The following is a 19082-nucleotide window of genomic DNA, read 5'->3' on the forward strand; positions in this document are numbered from 1 at the left end:
AGAGCCTTTGACATTCTGACTCATAGGCAGTCCTCTTAAATTTTGTTTTCCTCTGAGTGCTAGACCAGGCAAAAAGTGCTGGCCTTCAGAAATAGTAGGTTGGATTCCCTGCTGGCGTCTGGCTCTTGCCAGCCTTCGTGTGAAAGGTGGTACTGATCATGGCCACCGCACCTGACCTGTCTTCCAGGCACACCTGCTGCACTGACTTGCTTCACAATTGACTAACCGATCTCCACCCCTCCCCCATATTTTTCAACAACATTTATTAATGTAGCTATTTTATTTGTATAAGGGATGTTGACAAAATATCTGAAAACTTCTTTTACACGGCATTAGATTGGATGGTGACTAAGACATTACCCAAGCTCCACCTGACTGCCTCTTTGCTTCATTCGAAGCCAGGCTTTGTGTTCATATATATCATGGTTATTGGAAAGTTTAGTACTATCCTGTCTTCAAATTACCTTTTTCTTTTAACTAGTTTATATTCATTTGCAAATTGCCTTTGATAGGGTAGGAACGGGTGCACTCACATGCACGCTCGCTCACACACACGCACGCACGCACGCACGCACGCACGCACGGCCATCGGCTGTAAATAATGGGAGATGATCTCCCAGGCATCACTGAGAAAAAAATTGATAATTCCTGTCGTCATTGGTCTTGATTCTGCTTCACGGGAAACTTATTTCCAGAGCTTTTGTGCTCTTAAGACGGGAGTAACAGGACTAGACCTCCAGCAGGTCTAGGGGACGCAAATAGGACAGAATTTATGGGGACACCAAAAGCATTAGTAATAAAAATTAATCATATTTTAATGTAATACTTAAAAAATCAAATTAAATGATATTTGTTGACAAATAAACATTTTAGGTAAAGGCAATAGCAGTATTGACTTTCTCTCACACAGCACTGTGACTGGCGCTGCTTATAAGATGCGTGTTGTTGTTCCTCAGGGGCCTCCCCATTTATTTTGATGTTTCCATTACTGCACCTTTTACATACTCCTTTAAAATTTGTGCCTGAGGCGAGTCCTGACTTCACCCAAATCTAGAACAGTTGTAGACAACTTTGAAACCTGCCAGACTAGAAACAACAGCTTTTAGATACTTGTACAAGGCAGATTCAGACTATGTCCCCTGAAACGGGGAAACCAGGCGAATGGGCTGAATGGCACCCAGCTCATCCCTGGAGCAGGCTCCTAACCTTTGTAATACCACGTGTGCTTCCTCTATGAAAACAAGAATGTAAACGAACAAGTGTAGATCTGTTCCAACAGATTCATTATAAAAGTAGCAGCAAGGTGGACTGACCTTCACGTATCTTTCACTGACTTCAGAGGCAGTTTCCACACTTCAGGTAAGGGAGAGAAAAGCCAGTCCATCAGCCTGGCCAGTTACAACGTGAGCACATTTGGAGAAGAAGAGTTGCTTAGAGCTGCTGGAGTCTGAAGTCTGGATTGTCACATACACAGCAGATATACCTCAACTCCAGAAAAGGCCACCACAAAGAGCAGATGATCACATAGGGTTGGAAATAACTGTCTCCCAACCACAATGGGGCCACTAAAATCCTTTGAGAATCGCCTTTTCACTGTTAGCAGGAAAAGAGCAACTTTTCACCTAGGGCAATGGGTAGCCAGTGCACACGGATATTATAGGTTTCTTTAGCTCTAAAGTTGCTGCAGGTTTTCTCTAGCCAAGTCCGGATAATGTATCTGTATTCGAAGAATGAAACCCAGAATCTTAAAAAGGGATGGCTGGGACTGGGGAACGAAGGGAGAAAATGATCACTGTAGACAGGGCTCCGAGTTTGATGCCCACCACTACAGAAAAACTCAACCAAAGCAAACAACACCTTTATTTTTTAGAAATAAAACAAGCTTTCATGGTTATGGGGCAAGGAGCATAGCCCAGTGGTAGAATGCTTGCCCAGTGTGCACGAGGCCGTGTGTTCATCTCCAGCACTCAAGGGGAAAGGATAGTGCAGTAAAAGCCAGTATTTAGTAGTGTAAGAGCATACAGTGGGATCTAGAGCACCGGCTCAATGGCCAAGAGCCATCACGGCTGTTAGAGAGGACAGGGGACAGTTGCTAGCACTTAAAATATTTTTAAAAGATTTATTTATGTTATATATGTGAGTACACTATGGCTGTCTTCAGAAGAGGGCATCGGATCCCATTACAGATGGTTGTGAGCCATCATGTGGTTGCTGGGAATTGAACTCAGGACCTTTGGAAGAAGCCATCTGTGCTCTTATCCACTGAGCTATCTCTCCAGCCTGCTAACACTTCAGTTAAGCCATGCAGTTCACAAGCACCTGTAACTCTAGCTCCTGGGGTTCTTTTCTGACTTCTGTGTGTACGTGGTATGTGCGTCATATACATACATAAGGCAAATCATGCACACACATGAAATAAAAGGGTTTTTTTTTTTTTTAAAGAAGAAAAGAGGACTGGTCTTAAGCAGTTAGAAGAAATATTGTTTTACAAGGGAACTGAGCTAATTTTAACAGCATATATCTATCTGGTCAGATCTATAAGCCAAAAGACACTTGGCTTATGTGTAAAATACTGAAAGAAAAACAAAACCTTAATTCCAAATCTTAACTTCAAATTTTGTACCCAGCAAAAAAATCTTTCTGAAATGAAGAGAGAATTTTTTTTAGTCCAAGAAAAGCTAACAAAGGACCTGGGACTCAGGACATAATTTAGTTGCAGCAAAGCCTAGGGTTCCAGTGCCAGTCCAGCCCAAGAAGGAAACAAAAAATTTCTGTCTGCCATGGTGCCCATAACCCATGATCCAAGCACAGAAGAGTCTGAAACAGGAGGATTGCAAATTCCCAAGGCCAACCTAGGCTACATAGTGAGATACTGTCTTAAAAACAGAAACAAATAAGAAAATCCCAACAACTAAAAAAAGAAACAGAATCATAAGACACACCAAGAGCATTCTCATAGGTAGAGAAGACAGTGTGGTAGGAACCTGAAATGGTCCATAGAGGGTTCATTTTACTTCTAAGTAGCTCTTTTAAAATTGACCAATTAGTGGCTAAAGGGCTAGGATGATCTTAGAGGTTAAGATCACTCCCTGGCTGCTCTCCCAGAGGTCCTGAGTTCAATTCCTAGCAAGCACATGGTGGTTCATAACCATCTGTAATGGGATCTGATGCCCTCTTCTGGCCTGTAGGTGTACATGCAAGCAGAGTGCTGTATACATAATAAATAAATCTCTTTAAAAATTGACTATTTAAAGTGAAAAATAGTAGTAAGTAAGTAAAATGGTCCCCCCCAAAATGCCTTAATCCAAGCTAAACTTGCATAAAGAGCTACAAGAGTGGCATCTACACATTGATACCAGCAGAAGCACAAGCTGCGGGTGACGGTCCATCCCAATCTCCTGGGCACATGACATGAGCAGAGTGCCAACATCCTGCTCCTCCACTTGGGCGGAAAGCCATGGCTCTGGATCTGCTTCATGAGTTGCCACATTGGCTGTGGCACCGATGCCATATAGAAGGCTAGGAATGGAGGGTCACACTTACTGTGTTCCTGTAGAAACTTTGAATATTTTATATGGATTTTTGTTCACTTTTCAGACATGATACTAGCGAGTGACCCTCAGCTGTCGAGGAAGCATTTGTAACTTGTATGGTGGCAGAATGGGCCAAAAGCTTATGTTGTGACCCATTTGAAAATAAAGTATCTTGAAATTAAAAAAGAAAGGAAGAAAGAAAGGAAGGAAGGAATAAAGAAGGAAAGAAAATGTTCAGATCATATGAAAGATGCTGTCTCAGTTAGGGCTTTACTGTTGTTAACAGACACCATGACCAAGGCAACTCTTATAAGAACAACATTGAATTGGGACTGGCTTATAGGTTCAGAGGTTTAGTCCATTATCATGAAGGCAAAAAATGTCAACATCCAGGCAGGCATGGTGCAGGAGGAGCTGAGAGTTCTACATCTTGTTCTGAAAGCAAACAGGAGAAGACTGGCTTCCGGACAGCTAGGATGAGGGCCTTAAAGTCCACGCCCACAGTGACACACCTATTCCAACAAGGCCACACCTGCTCCAATAATGCCAGTCCCCAGGCCAAGCACATACAAACCATCACAGATGGGAGAATGAAGGCAGTAGGGTCAGGAGTTCAAGTTTATTCTCAGCTACACTGAGTTTGAGAACAGTGTGGACTGCACAAAACCCTGTCCCAAACAACACAAAAGTTCAGGATCTAACAGAAACAAATAAATATCATATTTCTAAATAATAATTCAGAAGAAAGAGTCTATTTAACTTTCAATGACTAGAGAGCAAGGACAGGAATGGTAACTAATTCAAAAGAAGACAACAGAAACCCCATTTAAAAGATTGAAGCCCAAATATGAGTAATCACTTCTAGTATAACTGGATTAAGTGTTCCAATTAAAAGATAAATATATTAAATTGGGATTTAAAAAAATTAAGTCAGTCCTGCTCACTAGGGAACCTTTTAGGAAATAAGAATTCAGAAATCTTGAAATCAAAATCAAGAAAAAAAAAAAAAAACACCACACAGACACTAACCGGATATACACTTGTATAAAGTGAGATCAGTCACACACATGCAGACACAGCTCTGTGGGTAAGGGTGTCACACATCTCAGAAGCTTATTAGTGCATTAATATCCTGCCACATTGAAGTCCTGAACAGCCTGTCCTAGGAGACAGATCCCTTTCTACATGGTAATTTAAGGATTCAAGGTTTTGCTTTATTTTTTAATTTAAATTTTATGTTATTATTATCAGCGTGTGTGTGTGTGTGTGTACACATGAGTGTATGTAATGGGCACATATGTGGTGGTGGATTTTTTCCTCCCCCTCTACCCGTGTGTAGGCTGTGAGGCCACAGTCAGGTCCTCAGGCTTGCATGGCAAGTGCCTTTCCTTCCCTTGCCTTCTCTCAGCCCAGGTCAGTCTCTCTCCCTCTCCGTTTGCTCGTCGTTCAGAACCCTGGGCAGCTCTGCAGCATAGTCTGTGTAGTCAGGCCTGGCCGGTATGCTTACATCCATTAGCAGACCTTGGCTCATGAACCAACAGGACTGTGGGTGGGCTAGTCAGTCATGTCACAGTGTAACTTCAGAATGGACAAGTAGACCTTGACATCAGTTCAGACAAAACTGGGCCCATTCATGATCACGGTGAAGATTTTACGCATCGCTATAATTAGAACAACAACAAAAAAAAGTAAATATAACTCGAATCTAAACATTGTTTTATGTAGCATATATACAGTATATCAAAAAATAGCATCAGAGTTATTTTTAAGTATGTAAGAACGTTTATAAAAACTGTTTTCAATCTTGCAATTCCAATCAGTATCTGAGCATTTCAGAACACTGTCGTAATACAGATTAGAGAATATGGCCTCTGTAATTAAGTTATGTTCTGGGAATAAAAAGGTAATTATAGAATACTAAGAGTTTAAAAAAAAAGTTTGTTGGGCATGATAGCACATGTCTGTCAAACGCGTACTCAGAAAGCAAAGGAGAATTACTGGGAATGTGAGGCTGGCCTCATACATAAGGCTGCATGGTGAGATTCATTCAAAATCAACACTTCTGTCACTCGTGACTAAAGACCATTAGGGGATGCTAGCAATCATTCGCTAGAATGAGAAAGGCCGTGTGTGACCAGTTGGAAGCCTTAGGTAGGTCACCTGTGGGTACCCCAGTGGGGAGGGTCCTCCTGCCCTTCAGGTTTGCTCTGTTCTCACAGCAGCATTTTACTCAGGGTTGGCTGATGACATCAGCTGCAGGATTCTTTACGTTATGTTCACGTTCTGTGGAAAAACAGTCTGTTTAAGTAAAAAGTCAAAACTCCATAAACTTTGACTTAGGCCATGTTTAGAGAGGAGACCAGCACAGGTAAGTAAGTAAAACCCAAATCAGTGTGCTTCTCTAGGCCCAGAGCTTAGTTACACTCGGTGATGGATTGGGGTGCAAGAACCTGAACAGACATTTGGATGCAGAATTAAATTCCTGTACATAGATCATCAAATGTAAATTTTTGTAAAATATATTCAAAATAGCCTAAACTTTTATTAAAAATTTTTAAGAACACCGTTAGACGGCTATTTAGAAGGATTAATATACTGATTCGTTCTGTGGGAAAACTCAGCAACAGAACTCCTCACATATCCTTCTAGGAGTGCAAATTAGCATAGCCGCTTTGAGAAATATTTGGCTTCTTCTGTACAAGATGTTGAATTATGCACTTGCCTGGTACAGAAGTCACTCCTGTAGATGGACCAGAGAGCTGTATCTATCTCTGTGCTTGGTCTAGCAGACCGTACGGGGTGCACATTTGCCCTGGAGCAGAAACTCTGGACCAGTGACTGGATAGCCAAGGTGTATGTTTACACTCCAGTCTCACATGGAGACAGCAGACAGCTGCAGCATTGCTAGTGCTGATCCACAAAAGCAAAATGAGAATATATGTGGCTTATCCAGGGGTGGTTTTAATCCCAGGGGCCTTTAATCTTGGTATTTGGGGAGCCAAGGCAAACAGATCTCTTTAAGATTGGGACTGGCCTGGTCATAACTATTTATATACAATTCTGAAGCAAGCAAACATAAGGAAAGATCACCTCAGTGTGTAGTGGGCTTGTTTAGTTGGATTCTAACAGTATAAAGAAAAAGAGTGAGGGGGCTACAGAGATGGCTCAGCAGTTAAGGCTCACAACCATCTGTAATGAGCTCTGATGCCCTCTTCTGGTGTGTCTGAGACAGCTACAGTGTGTGTGTGTGTGTGTGTGTGTGTGTGTGTGTGTGTGTGTGTGTGTGAGTGTGTGTGTGAGTGTGTGTGTGTGAGTGTGTGTGTGTGAGTGTGTGTGTGTGTGTGAGCGTGTGTGTGTGTGTGTGTGTGTGTGTGTGTGTGTGTGTGATCAGAGCAAGGCAGTCAGGGTTTGCAGTTCTGGCCACATTCCATTCCTCAACTAGGGTTGTAGCTAGGCTTACTGTGTAATAACCATGGCAACGCTGTACGGATGTTCACTGTCTGTAATTGTTTAGCATAAGAGAGATTTAAAGGGAAAAAGAATCAGACTTTATAATGTGATTTTTTAAAAGTGTAGAGAAACTATAGTACACATTCATATAGAATGATTAAAAATACTTATCTTGAACTTTGTCATTTTATAAAATTGTATGCTTTTAAATTCTGTTTTTTAAAGTGTTTAACATTTACCAGATGAGAACTGACCAGGCATTTTTCTTGGTTCCCAGGTACAGGGTCCCCATTACTTGAAGGATAAGGCTGGCACTGCTCTGACGTCTTTGTGGAAGCTTCTCCCTCACTTCTGAGCTTCCCTAGACTCCTTACAGCGTATGACACAGGTATGTGCTAGGTCGTTTTAATACTGGCAGGCTTCTTTCTTACCTTGTTAACTTCTTGTTTTGTATAAAAAACCATCTACTTCCAAAATATGCTGGATGTCCTGGGTTCAGCCATCTCAGTTTTGGGCTTAGGTTGAGTTGAGTTGAGGGTCTACAAATGTGCTTGACCATATCTTCCAGCTTTCGTTTCTTAAGATTTATTGTGTGGGTGCATGTGTGGGGTTCATGCCTCTGTGTGTGTGTGTCTGTTCTGGGGTTTGTGGGAAAGTTCCGGATGTACATGGAATCCAGAATAAGTTGAGCACAAAGATGCCCTTGAGCTGGAAGTACAGGCACCATGACTTCCTGATGAGTGTACTGGGATCCAAACTCAGGTCCTCTCTAAACAGTACAGCTCTTAACCATGGGGCCAGCACCTCGGCCCTCTTTCAGGTTTTCAAGCTAGCATTAAACTGTGATCACAATGGCTAAGGCCTATGGGACTCGAGTGTTTAATAACTGTGGAAAACAAGAGAGGTAGGGTTGCCTTGCCAGCCCCACCCTGGTTGCTCTGACCACCCCATGCTTCCTGGCAACCTGCTGGCCATTGCCCCACGTAGGACCGCGCCTTTGACTCCTTAACCATCTTTCTCTAGGGACTTGAAAGGGGGAAAAGTAACATTTAAAAAAAATCTCTAATTTATGACTATGACATTTTCTACTTGGAATTAAGAACCTATAATATGTTACAGCATTAAGATAAAAAAAAAGGGTTTGAAGTATTTGCAAAATAAGAGTTAATATATGGCTATTTTTGATCAGTTGAAAAGTAGCAAGAAAACTGTCACCTAAATTTCATTTCTAATCGCACTGTCATTAAGGGGCCACTCCTGCCCAGCAGTAAACAGTTCTTTCCATCTGTGAAGTGGGCTAGTAGCCTGGGAGTCTCACTAGAGTCTTTCCCATCCAGTTGCCCTATAAAGTCTAGGCTGGTTGATCTGTGCCTAGCTTTCCCTGTCTGGCTTTGGCTATTGGCACTGAATATGTGACTGGTGGGCATATTTGGAGGCTGGCTCCCTGGTTTTATCAACCCTCCTTATAGGCATTCAGAGCTGATGAGTGCCCTTGTCAGCAGGCACAGGGACTGCTCCTGCTCAGTGCTCAGTCACTAGAACCCACAGAGTGTCCCTGTTCTAACTTCGTCCTGTATTCTTCCTAGAGCAACTGAAATGTTTCTGCATTATTTCCTTCTGCAGTATTTCCTTTGTTAGGTGTCTGCTTATCCTAAGGGACAGATCAAATTGAAACAGGATAAATTCACACCTGAGTCTTTATTTAAGTTCTCAGCCATATGGTTCTGCTATCACTTGAGTCATTGTAAATGTCTCTTATTTCCTCTGATGAAGAGATGAGAGCTGTACACAAGCTGTGTAACTTCACAGATTGTGCTAAGCCCAGAGTGTTTCCCTCTCTGTTCTAACTATCCCTAGACCTAGGCCTGGAACCTTCTAACTTCTGTACAATCTAATCTTCCAGGCTGACTGATTCAGTCCAGCTTCTCTCTACTTCTGCCTGAATTGCTCTGCTCGGCGACCTCATTATAAATTTGTCAATCTGTTCTAATATTCTGGTTCCTTCTCATCCTCTGGCTTGTTCTGTCTTTACCTGTGTCTAGCTTGTTCTCTCTGCAACCTGCCTCTGTAAAACTGCCATACCACACACCACACCACCCTCTTTTCCTCTCTTGCTGCTCTGTGTAGCCTCTCTTTGCTGTGCTATTCCCACGTGATTTGGGTGTATCCTATCTGACTCATGCTGTCAAATCTTTCTCTGGTTCATCACTTTGTCTGCCCCTCAATTAGACGTCACTTTCAAACATGGCTGCTTCTTTCTACAGACTAACTTTACCTTCATCTTTGGGGATTAAAGGTGTGTGCTAAGGGCTTGTTCTGTATTCCAGGCAGATCAGACTGTAATCCAGAGCAAGTCTACATTCAGGCTGCATCACATAGATCTAGAAGGGCTTTGGATGTGATCCCTTGCCAGAGCAGCCATGTTGCTAAATCAATTCCCTACAGGTTATAACCAGTTGTTACTTGTGAGTTCAGGCATTCCTAGAGACCAGGCTTTCATGCTGAGAAAGCAGCCTTCTGTCCTGTACTTTGCAGTGTAGGGCCAGGGCCTTCTGCCACAGTGTAGCATCTGGGATCACCAAGAGAGCTGCTGTGCCAGAGCACATGCTGAGGTGCAGGTTCCCAGGAGGTGCACCTGCCTTCCACTGCCCCCCTGCACGACACTGGACTGCTGGACTGGATGTCAGGCTGCCTTCTCTGCATGAAAGCCGTTCATCCTTTCTTGCTGGCAGGAGCCATTTTCTTTGTTTATCTGATGCTTCCCTTTTTCGGTTTTCCCCGGGCTTTCCAGTTTTTTGGAACATTCTTCTGTCAGCAGATGTACTTTTGTTTCTAGTTTCTAAGATCCAAAATGAAAATGTAGCTAAGTCACCGGAGTAGAGACCTTAATGCTGAAGACAGAGGACGTGTGATGTCACTGTTCATTCTGCTGTGTCACGTGTGTAAGCCAGGCATTGAAGGCAGCTGGCTGGGAACTGTAGAAGCTCTGGCCTCAGAAGATTAGACGCGTCTTATGTCAGATTAAGGAAATAAGGCCTTCAGATGCAGTACATTTCCATCTGAAAATACAGCAGGTAGGAAGCGCAGAGCACTCAGTCTGCGTGAAGGACAGCAGAGTCCCCACGTGGAACTAGAATACAGCTACTCCAGGACATGGGCTCCGGGGCTGCTGCTGCTCACTGCTGGCCTTGGCTCCGCTTCAGGGTGTCACTGTGTGAGCAGCTAGGTGCCATGTTCTAACCGTGCAGTTCCCTTCACCATAACTGCCTGGGTGCCACCATTTCTGTTTGGCAAAAGCTTGCTCTTCATGTGTCGGAAGCAAACATTCCTTTCCCACTTAATTTTCTTGAGGATGGAAGGGGAGGCGTCAGCAGTAGCCTCAGGTTCCATCCTATGGGTGACCTGCCATGTCACCCAGATTTGTATGTGTTTAGCTTCTGGACATTGGAAACTCCATATTGTTTCCTCAGCTTGGGCTCTTACATGGTTGACAAAACCCTAAAAATTGCCTCAAATGCTGTCTCTAATGCATTTGACTGAACCAGCACAATTTTTCTTCAGTAAAATACATACAGAATTTTATTAGCTTATAATCACTAAATCTAAATTTTAGGACAAAGGGACACTCTGTGTATAGCCATGTAAAAATATGTGAAATAAAAGTATTTCCATCCAGTCATGAAGTCTGGTCGGAGGTTTTCACAGTCTTCTGTTGGAGAGATTCCCAACACTAATTTCTTCTGCTGATGGTGCCCAGCCTGCAGGTAGCACAGGGATTCCCGAGGACGTCCTTGTGACAAACATAATGTAGCCGTTTTAACTATGGTTTTGTGTTTGGAAGTCTTTTAACTTAATCTTTGGATGCTGAACTTGTAAGTATTGTCCCCATGCAGGATCAAAAGGAGTCTGTGGTGGGGCAGTGGCTGCTGTCTGCATCAGCTGTCCCCAGAACCCATGCACCGTAGCCAGCTGTCCTCTTGGCCCCTTGTCCTTTTGTGTTCAGTTTAGCGTCTTCTCAGGGTCAGCGTCCCTGGATAATGTCCATCATCTTTACTCCTTTCTCTGTGAGGCGTGAGGTAATGTGCTCGCCTCTTCCTGAGGTTGCTCGTGGTGAGTGCTTGTTTACAGCTGTACATAGAGGGAGCCAGACCTGATGTCCCATCTCCTCGTTTTTAAATAACATTTCTCTTTCTAAGTTGTTGTCTGTGTGTTTGACCTCATAGCACGTGTGCAGAGGTCAGAGTACCACTTGTAGGAGTCAGTTCTCTTCTGCCTGTGAGCTCCAGGGACTGACAGGGAATCAGACGTGGTAGAAAGTCCTGCCACTGCTCAGCCCCCTCCCCGCCCTGATTATTTTATTTTTACAAATGTTTGTGTGTGGATGTTCTGTCTGCATGTATGTCTGTGCTATGTGCATGTCAGGGGAGAGCATCAGGTCCCCGAGTGCTGCAGTTATAAATAGTTGTGAGCTGCCAGATGGGTGCTGGGAATTGAACTCAAACCCTCTGGAATAGCAGCATGAGTTCTTAACTGTTGGGCCATCTCTGCATCCCGGTTTTGTTTGTTGGTTGTTTTGTTAGCCTGGAATTCACTATGTAGATCCAGCTGGCCATGAAAGCAAAGAGCTGCTCACCCAAGCTTTTTTCCTTTCTCCTTTTTTCCTTTTTTTTTTTTTTTTTTTAATTTTGAAAAATGGTGAAGCCATAGAGGGCTAGGTAAAGAGACCTTCATTTTGTTGTTGTTTGTTTGTTTGTTTGTTTTAATTATAGCTGATGTGATAGCACATGTCTCTAGTCCTAGCACTCAGGAGGCAGAGGCAGGTGTATCTCTGAGTTTGAGGACAGCTAGGGTTACACAGAGGAACACCCCCCCCCCCATATATGTATGTATTTGTATACATGGTGAGGTGTGATACGGTGTGGGTGTGAGTGTTGTACTTCCTCCCTGTAGATCTCAGGGATCAAACTTCCGTTGTTGGAATTTTTGGCAAACAGCTTTCAGCACACTGCCACCCCCACCCCATAGTTTTAAAGACAGGGTCTCATGTAACTTGGGCTAGCCTCAAACATGCTAAGCAGCCATCAAGCTTCATTTCAAATACCGTCTCTACTTTGAGGTCACAGAAGATTTCTGTGTTTGTTGTGGTCAAGAGCAGAGGAAGCCATTTCTTACCCGTGGTTTGCCTGGCAAAGACACAGGGTCTGATTGCTGAGCGGAATGAACATTGGTGTTTCACTCTAGATCTCGTATATTTCCACACGAATACAACGATTACACTATTGGTTTTCACGTTGAAAAGCACCTGGATCAGTCCGGCAGCACCGATGTTCTCCAGCACTGTACTGCATCCACCCCCTCAGGAGGGGGCTTCTCTAGTCTGCCCCAGTTTACTGTAGCGCGCCTCTGAACGTTGCCATTGTGAGCACAGCTTCCAAGATGCTTTCTGAAGCAGAGTAAACAGAGTATTGTCTTTATTTGTGAATTGGAAAATGGGAAAGTGCAAGAATTGATGTTCTGAGTAGGATTATTAGGTTGACATCTGGCCTCGGAGAGTGTCTGGCTGTGTGGAAAACCACATTCCCCTAATTGGGCTAGAAAGCATGGTATTTAAAAAATCTTAAATACAGCTTAAATATATTGCCCATAGAAACACAATTACCATGTCTGCGTGCGTGTTTTAGGAAATGAAGCTGAAGGGGTGGGGAGTGGCGCACATCTTTAATCCCAGCACTCGGGAGGCAGAAGCAGGCAGAACTGTGTGAGTTTGAGTCCAGCCAGGGCTACACAGAGACTCTATGTCTTGGTAGGCGGTGGGGAGTCACCATGTGACTCCTGTGTCCTATCACCTTTGTGTCCCTGGGGAGAAACTGTTCACACTATTTACAGGTAAAAACAATTTCACCGCTAGTATTAAGCTGTGTGGTAAAACTCAGAAGATACCGTGAGTAAAAGATACTTCAATTAAATGTAGCATAGGCTAATAAATACTAATAATTCAAGTTTTTATGTGCTGAAGCAAATGGGAACTGTGGCTTAATTCAGATATTGGACAGTTGGTGGAGGGAGACACAGCTGCTTGCTTGCGTACTGGCTGGGTCCACACACATGTTGCTCTAAGCATGAGAAGGAATTGTCTGTGCTGGGTAGTTATAGTCAGAGAATCTGGAATTATCTTAATTGTTTTCCAAGGTTGTGGACTGTTATAATAAAAATGAGACTCTAGGCTCACGGCACTATATATACCTTTAGCATTAGGGTGAAGAGGCCTTCAGTATCTACTCTGTATTCAGTATCACAAGCTAATCAAATTTAAATTGTAATATTTTGAGTAAATTATTTTTGTATTAGTTTATATCCAGATTTTATATTAAGATGGGAAATTCACTCACTTTAACACAAGCCCAGCGGCTTTGGTCTACTTTTAAATGGTATAGCTACCACCATTTTCTAATTCCAGAATATTCTTACCTTCCCCTATGACACCCCACACCCCCTAGCGGTGCCTGTCCTCTTGTTGTTGTTGTTGTTGTTGTTTGGAAGATTTATTTATTTTATGTAAGTGAGTACACTGTAGCTGTCTTCAGACACTCCAGAAGAGGGCATCAGATCCCATTACAGATGGTTGTGAGCCACCATGTGGTTGCTGAGAATTGAACTCAGGTCCTCTGGAAGAGCAGTCAGTGCTCTTAACCGCTGAGCCATCTCTCCAGCCCTGTCCTGTTGTTTTTAACATAATCCCAATCATTTGATTTTACCAATAAAGACTCTAGAGCCAAATACTAGGGTGAAAGCCTGCTAGCTCAGAGACCAGTGACCTCCTTCCACAGCTGACAGCCCAAAAGGAAAAGCCACTGTCCTTCTCCAAGCCTTCACTAAACCCTCAAACCAAATGTCCCTCCCATCTACTTTTTGTGTGTCTATCAGTCCTCCTGACTTCCTCTAACTCTCTCTTTTTTTTGTTTTTTCCTATGTTCACTTTTGCTTGCTCCACCTCTTGACCTATGGTTGACTTTATTTACTTCTGTTTACAGTAAACAAAAAGCTCTTGGATAAAGGTGTGTCCTAGAGAGAGCTGCACCACAATTAGAAACAAGTTTTCTCCGCACAGTTTTGGGGCTCATACTGTGATCAAATATCCTGCCACATTTTCCCCTGGCTTCTGCCACACTGGCCCCGCTGCTCGGATGGCCTCTCAGGCTGCTGGTAGGTGCACACAGCACAGAGCCTGCTGTTCCCATTCCTGTGGTTCCTTCTTTTCTGAAGCTAGCTACTTCACAATCACTGAGCATGGCTGTGGGAAGGGTGTGGGCAGGTTGTCAGAAGCCTAAAGGTAGCTCTGGAGGTCTTGGGGGGGGGGGTGAGGTGAACCCTGACAGACCTGTGTGCTTTAGGTATTCTGTGCCTTTTGTAGCAAATTGCTGCAAGACTTTCATTAATATGCTTGGTATAGCTTTTTATTGTTTTTTTAAATCTGTTTGCTTTTCTTTGGCATTTTACAAAGACCTGCAATTATAATCTTTACTTGTTCATGTAGAGCACAACATGCCTTAGAAAGAGAAAGATTATTCATTAGCTTGGTCCTGCGGTGTAGTGGTTTGAGTAAAAATGGCCTCCACAGACTCATAGATTTTTAAGGCTTAGGGAATGGCATTTAGGAGGTGCGGCCTTGGAGGAAGTATGTCTTTAAGGGTGAACTTTAGGTTTTTAAATGCCCTAACCAGGCCCAGTGTCGAACTCTCAACTACCTCTCCAGTAGCATGTCTGCTTGTGTGTTGTCATGCTTCCTACCTTAGGACCAAAGGACTAAACCCCTGAACCTGTAAACCAGCTTCAATTAAATGCTTTCTTTTTTAAGAGTTGCTGTGGTCATGGAGTCTCTTCACACCAACAGAAACCCTAAGACAGACCTTGAACCAGGAGTGGGACATTTCTGTGACAAGCCAGACCATGTGGCTTTTCCTTGGCAGAATGTGAACTTTGGGTCTTTGGATTAAAAAGCAGTTGAATGCTTTAAGTGGGGCTTAGTGGATTATACTCTTAGAAGCACGAAAGACAGTGATTCTGAAACTAGATTATGATGGCCTGACTCAAGAGGTTTTAGAAAAGAAAAATATTAGTATGTCACCTAGAGATTGTTCTTGTGACATTTCAACAGTCTCTGGCCGCTCTGTCCTTGTCCCTGCTCCCATCCCCCCAAAATACCTGTCTGAGGCTAAATTAAAGAGTTACAGATTAACAGCTTTGACAGAGGAAATTTCCAGGTGGCCTAGTATTGACTGTGTTGCTTGGTTATTAGTAACTGGCATGCTTTGCAAAGTTATAATGAAAAGGAATAAGCTGAGTTAAAAAAAAAATACACAGTTTGAGGAGAAAAGGAGCACCAGCATCAAGGAGACAAACAGATTAAAGGAAAGTGTGCTAGATGGCATAAAAGGAGTGGTGGGCGGGCAGGGCTCGGTCCACACAGCTGCACTCCAGCTTGAGAAAAGGAATCTTATGGAGGCTGAGATAGGTGGATCTCTGCCTGGTCTACAGATCTAGTTCCAAGACAGCGAAGCTTAGGCAGTGAAGGAAATCACTGAAAACCAGAAGCTGATGAAAATGTATTGAACAAGGGGCCGTGTTCCAGCAGAAGCAAACAGACCAAACAACGGGACAGCTTTGGTGCTTCTGGCTCTGGCATCAAGAACACACAAAACGGTTACAAAACTCTCCCTCCACAGCTAAGGAAAGTTGCTGAGGCCAGGGTTGTGTCAGGCGCGCCCCTGCATGGCGGTCTGGAGGGCCATTGTGTGAAGCTGTCAAGGTTCACCTGGATTGCCTTGGGGACCCCAAGATGTTGGAACCACCAGAGCCACGGAAAACTCACCCAGGACAGCTGCAGAGTGGGCCCAGGAGAGAGAAGTGGGTTTCAGTCAACAAACCTGAAACAAGTTATAGAGATTCAGAGAACACTGACATTGGTCACGGGGATGTAGAGTTCAGGGTTTGCTCAGCTGGTTTTTGGTCTTGCTTTAGTCTAGTATTTCTTCACTGTGTTCCCTTTTCTCCCTTTTGGAATGATAATATATATTCTATGCTGTTATGTTGGAAATGTGTGATCTGCTTTTTTTATTTTGATTGTATAGAGGGCTACAGTTAGGAGATTGCCCTGAGTCTCAGAAGAGACTTTGGAGTTATAAACAGGGTTGAGACTGATGGACTATTTGAAGTTCAGCTGAATCATTTCTGCCTTACTCTATGGCTTCAAGCCTGTGGAGGCTGAGTGGAAAGTGATGGTCTGAATAAAAATGGCCCCCACAGACTCACGCGTGGCTGTGTAAAGTTTACCCTGGTGTTATTCAAATGCAGATTTCTCTGTCCTCATATCTTGTTTCAGTCCAGACATAGCATTGTGATGCTTATACCAAGAATCTCCTGTCTCAAGTTTATGTAAATAGTTCTCACTATTTATTCTCTGCCTTGTCAGTAAATGCTCATCACCTAGTAAGTAGCTGGGCAGAATAGAAAATAATGTGGGACATCCACTAGTGAGAGGAAGAATGGGGAAATTGGAGTGATGAAGGACTCTGAAGAGCAGATTAATAGTAATATGCAAGTATCATGGGATGGAGCTGGGAGGTAGCCAGATTACCATAGAAGTTTAAGGTATATCATTTAACTGCCCAGCTATTGAGCTGTAGACCTAAATAAGACTTGGTTTATTTGTGAAGTTATTGGGGATTAGCAGAAGGTAAATAAGTACAGTCACCAGATTAATTCACTGTTTACATTTATATTAAGAATAATTTGTTTCACATATTCTTTTTTATTTATGTGCATTAGTGTTTTGCCTACATGTATGTCTGTAACGGTGCCAGATCTAGAACTGGAGTTACAGACAGCTGTGAGCTGCCGTCTGGGTGGTGGGAATTGAACCTCCATCCTCTGAAAGAGTGACCAGGGCTCTCAACTGCTGAGCCATCTCCAGTTCCAGCTCATATTTTAATGCTTAAGGTGTGACCTTGTTGGAGAAAGTATGTCACTCAGTAGGAATGTCCTTTAGAGTTCCAGTTGTCCAAGACAGAGCCAATCACTCTTTCTGCTGCCTTGGATCTCAGCTACCTCTCCAGTACTAGGCCTGCCTGTGTGCTAGCGAGCTGCCGGCCATGGGTAATGGACTAAAGCTTTGAACGTGTAAGCCAGACCCAATTAAAAACTTCTTTTATAAAAGAAGTTGCTGTGGTCTTTTCATAGCAGTAGAAACCATGACTAAGACACTTAGAAATAGAAACGCGCTTCCCTTATCTCTTTCATAAGCCCCTTACTTGACAGAGCTTCCTGGGCACTAGAGACAGAGTACCAGACCAAAGCCACGAGGAGCTGAAATCTTTGTATCTCACGGTGCACAAAATTAGACCAGTTATTAGTTTTCTGTTCCTGAAGTCAGTTTGTCACAGAAACTATTTGAGGTGAGTGGCTTGGGCCTTGGCTTTTTATTAACTCAGTAAGTCCATGCTGAGCCCTGGTTGCCTGTTAGCACCGCTCTGAACATGTGGGGGTTCCGTCCCCTGTCCAAGTCTGCTGTTCTCCAGTAGGAACAAGCAACACAGAGGATCGCTTGGAGCTCCTTCAGAGGAAGGAGGGGACCCTGGGAGGCTGGCTGTTAGGGGTACTGGATTGTCCCCAGAAACAGAATGGTTGATGGTGGGCAGCCGCTGAGCTCCCTGAGATCTTCTGTGTAGGCCATTGTCACACATAGCTCAGAAAGGCAGGCTGTCATTGCTGTGAGCAAGCTTCTCAAACGCAGACAGCAAGCAGAGTCACTGATCCCTTGAAGTCATCTTGAAAACTTACTTTTACACGACTGTAGATTTCGCACAAGGCTTTTTTGTGTTACCACAGCAGCATTCTCTTTTATTAAAGCTTACTCAGGTGTGACTAGACCTTCAGTTCATTAATTTATCTGCTGCTGACAGCCATTTTTGTACATCCCTAACCATGAAACATTTGTTCCTTGTACCCCAGAAAGAACAGCAGAAAGCAGCACATGAACAGGGCTTAGGGCAGAGGACTTGGCTCTGCCCCTGCCCGGCAGGTCCTAGTTCACAGCTCTGCGTCCTATGACGGCAAGGGCAGTAAGGGAATCCTGGAGGCAGATGCTCCAGATACCGTGAGTTGATAGGATCTGACCTGTTTGGGTTTGGAGGGTTTTATTTTTGTTTGTTTGTTTGTTTTTGAGATGGTTTCCATGGATACAAAGTCATTGTGTATATGAGGCTGACCCTGACCTATGGATCCTCCAGCCTTTGCCTCCCAGTGCTAGGAGGACAGGTGCCACCATGACCCAGGCTAACTTTTTACCCACTGAACCGTATTCATGTCCAGTCAAAGCCAGGCATTTTAAAAAAAGATTTATTTATTTATTATGTACAGAGTTCTGCCTGCATGTACCCTTGCACACCAGAAGAGGGCATCAGATTCCATTACAGATGGTTGTGAGCCACCATGTGGTTGTTGGGAATTGAACTCAGGACCTTTGGAAGAGCAGTCAGCGCTCTTAACCTCTGAGCCATCTCTCCAGCCCCCAGACATTTTTTTTAAGTAGAAAAAATAAATGGAGCAGGGCTACGATGTCTTTTTTCAGAGAGCTGGTAACTTTTGAAAGAGCTGTTTGGTTGGCAGATCCATGGCTGCTGAGGAAAGGACTGGGAGTGGGAAGACAGGAAATCGACTTTGTATTTCGGAGGTGTCTTCCTCTGACCTGCTGAGGTGCATGGATGGGAACAGGGCTGGGGGGGGGGGGCTGTGTAAGCTGAGCAGAGACAAAGTCTATCAATGCCTGTGTGTTAGTGCCGTCCAGAGAGGTCAGAGGACGGGTGAGCAATGCACTTTCACTGAGGAACTTCCGGCTTACTAACATCGTAACTGTCCATCATCCAGAACCCCTTGTTATAAAACCTAACACTGGTGGTGGGAGATCCAGAGAGTAAGGGAAGAGAAACCAGCCTGTCTACCACCATCTTTGTTGTCAGCAAGTGCTGGCAAATACTGAAGATGATTAGTTAGGGTTAATGGGTATTTATTGATAAATTATAAAAGCTGTAATTTTCATTAGCA

At 43.7% G+C, this 19082-nt stretch overlaps 1 protein-coding gene across 2 annotated transcripts in view; it reads left to right on the forward strand.

Moving 5' to 3' along the window:
* TRAF3 (TNF receptor associated factor 3) overlaps nucleotides 1-19082 on the forward strand; it is an 88773-nt gene that overhangs the window by 40399 nt on the left and 29292 nt on the right. For both annotated transcript variants that reach the window (XM_080929831.1, XM_080929830.1), the window contains one exon: nucleotides 7261-7371. The gene's annotated coding sequence lies outside the window, so the exon portion shown is untranslated. The remainder of the gene's footprint in view (nucleotides 1-7260; nucleotides 7372-19082) is intronic.

The sequence above is a fragment of the Micromys minutus genome (genome assembly GCF_963924665.1).
Source record: "Micromys minutus genome assembly, chromosome: 1".
NCBI lineage: Eukaryota > Metazoa > Chordata > Mammalia > Rodentia > Muridae > Micromys > Micromys minutus.